Source organism: Phocoena phocoena, chromosome 8 (assembly GCF_963924675.1).
Source record: "Phocoena phocoena chromosome 8, mPhoPho1.1, whole genome shotgun sequence".
Lineage (NCBI taxonomy): Eukaryota > Metazoa > Chordata > Mammalia > Artiodactyla > Phocoenidae > Phocoena > Phocoena phocoena.
Window position 1 is genome coordinate 71,447,549 of NC_089226.1, and position 3,081 is coordinate 71,450,629.

Here is a 3,081-nt window from a genome sequence, read left to right on the forward strand (position 1 = left end):
GCCTGGATTAGTGAAATAGCCTCTCAATCTGTCTCCAGCACCCCTCCATCCTGCCCCTTCACACTATTCTCAACACAGCTGCCAGAGTGATATTGAAAAAGATCATCTCACCCCTATGCTCAGAACTTGCAACAGCTCCTATCTCAGAGAAAAGATAAAATCTTTACAATAGTCCACGAGGCACTCTAATATCTGGTCCCCTATTTCTTCTCTCCTATAACTCTCCTCTCTGCTACTGTCACACGAGCCGCCTTGTTCCTCAAATACATCATGTTTCTCACTCAGAGGCTTTGCTCTTCTGTTTTCTCTGACTGGACTGTTCTTCCCCTGGATAGCTGAATGACTCGCTTTCTCGCCTCCTTCAAGTCTTTATTGAGAAGGTAACATATGAGTAAAGTCCTCCCTGATAACCTAGTTATAACCACAACTTTCTCTGACTCAACTGCCTATGCACTTTACTTATTTTCTTCTTAGCATGCAGCACCATCCAAAATACTGTATATTTTACTTATTTATTTTATTGTCTATGTTTCCCCACTAGACTATAAAATTCATGAAGCTGGGATTTATCTGTTGGGTTCACCCTTGTATCCCCAAGCACCCAGAATAGTCCTGGAACAAGGAGGAAGCAGTTCTTCACTGTGGAGTGTCTTCGGTATTCTGTAACATACTCAAGAGTACACAAAAATAGACTCAAAATTAATATTTTAACCTAAGAGATACAACAGATTTTTAATCCACTCTTGTTGCATTCATTTTCATTTAAAGTATTCAGAAATCATCTTAAATGTGCCAAATAATAAACCATTAATTTCATTCTCTGAGGGAAGAAAATCATGTGTATATATTTTCAGAACAGTTCTTCAGAGCCACATGTTTTTTAGACAGACTGAAACACATTACCATTTTAAGTACTTGTGGGAAATACAGTTCATCTCTACTTGCTAATATAAGATACTGGCCTTGGTGGCTCAGTGATTGAGAGTCCGCCTGCCGATGCAGGGGACACGGGTTCATGCCCCGGTCCGGGAAGATCCCACATGCCACGGAGCGGCTGGGCCCGTGAGCCATGGCCACTGAGCCTGTGTGTCCGGAGCCTGTGCTCCACAACGGGAGAGGCCACAACAGTGAGAGGCCTGCGTACTGGAATGAATGAATGAATGAATGAATAAATAAATAAATAAATAAATAAAATACTGGCCTTGGGCTCAACAGAGTGATTTGGCTAGAGAGGAACCTTCTTATCTATGCAAAACTAAAGAACTGAATAAAGTCATAAAAGTAGAGACTGAACTGGGATAATGTATAGAGCAAAGAGAGAAGAAAAGAAATCATAAGGGCCACAAATACTTAACCAGGAAACAAAAGGTCAAAGGAAAACAACAGATAAGTATAAAGACTGGTAACAGAAATAAGGAAATAGGATGTCCTAAAATGGAGATGTCACTATTGTCAGAAACTACAGAGATGACACAGGATGAGGACTGAAAAAACTCTAGATTTAAGACCTCATTTGTGATTATTTTAATAACTTTACTGAGATCTAATTAACTTATTATAACTTCATCCACTTAAAGCATACAATTTAGTTGTTTTTGGTATATTCAGAATTGTGTGACCACTACCAGATTTCAGAACATTCTCATCACCCCCCAAAGTAACTCTACCCATTAACAGTCACTCCTCATTCCCCACCCCCAGACCCTCATTAGTGATTTACATAAGTATAGAAAACTGAAAAAGTAAGGAATTAGAAGTAAAAAGGGCATATTCTTTGACAGTAAAAAGAACTAGGTAGACAGGAGGAGGTGTCAGGAATGGCTGTTTAAAATGGGAAAGGATTTCAACATGTGGTAGGTTGAAGAGAAGGATTCAGGGCACAAAGACTGAAAGGCACAAGAGACAGGAGATAAATACTAGCTCAGATACTGGGTAGTGTTGAAAAAGAGAATCAGAAGCATAGTTGGAAGGGTCTGACTTGGAAAGGAAGAGAAACCTTAGGAGACTGAGGTGATAGAGGTAAGAAACTACTAAGTAAATAACTAAAAAGGGAGGGCTGGGAAGAGCCAATGATGGAAAGCAGATTTACCTTTTTTTTTTTAATATAAATTTATTTATTTTTGGCTGCGTTGGGTCTTTTTTGCTGTGCACGGGCTTTCTCTAGTTGCGGCGAGCAGGGGCTACTCTTCGTTGTGGTGCGTGGGCTCTAGGCGTGCAGGCTTCAGTAGTTGTGGCACGTGGGCTCCGTTGTTGTGGCCTGTGGGCTCTAGAGCACAGGCTTAGTAGTTGTGGCGCATGGGCTTAGCTGCTCCGTGACATGTGGGATCTTGCCGGACCAGGGCTCGAACCCGTGTCCCCTGCACTGGCAGGCAGATTCTTTACCACTGCACCACCAGGGAAGCCCAGATTTACTTTTCACTATCTATACTTTGGTAGAGTTTTAAATATTTCATCATTTGCAGGCTATTTTAAAACAAAGGTGATAAATATGTAATAGAGGGTTTTTCTCTTACTAGGATATACAAAGTGGCAAGAGACTGTCACTCTCATGCCAACAATATAAAACAATCTAAATAAGCTAAAAAAAATAGTTTTAAGACATCAGAGAGTAAAGGACATAAAAAACCCAAATAAATTAAATTCCAGAAAGTGATAAACCCTTCACAGGAGAAGCAGTCCCATCACTACTCTCAACCCTGATACAGCAGGAGGAGGAGGAATGCACTGTAGACAGGAATAAGGAGAAATAAGCCAGACTTTTAACAGTCACATGTAGGCTAGCATGACAGATTACAATTCTGAGAAGTGATAGAGGCAAGTCTGAGTGGTCTAAAACACTAGATTAAGAATTATAAGGGCTTCCCTGGTGGCGCAGTGGTTGAGAGTCCGCCTGCCGATGCAGGGGACAGGGGTTCGTGCCCCGGTCTGGGAAGATCCCACATGCCGCGGAGCGGCTGGGCCCGTGAACAAGTCTGTACCCACCCACCAAATCTTTTCCATGGGTCTTCACTAAAGGCACAGCTAGCACAGTGAAAGCTGGGGACATGGCAGAAGAGCTGAAAGAGATCCCCTGTGAGGTTC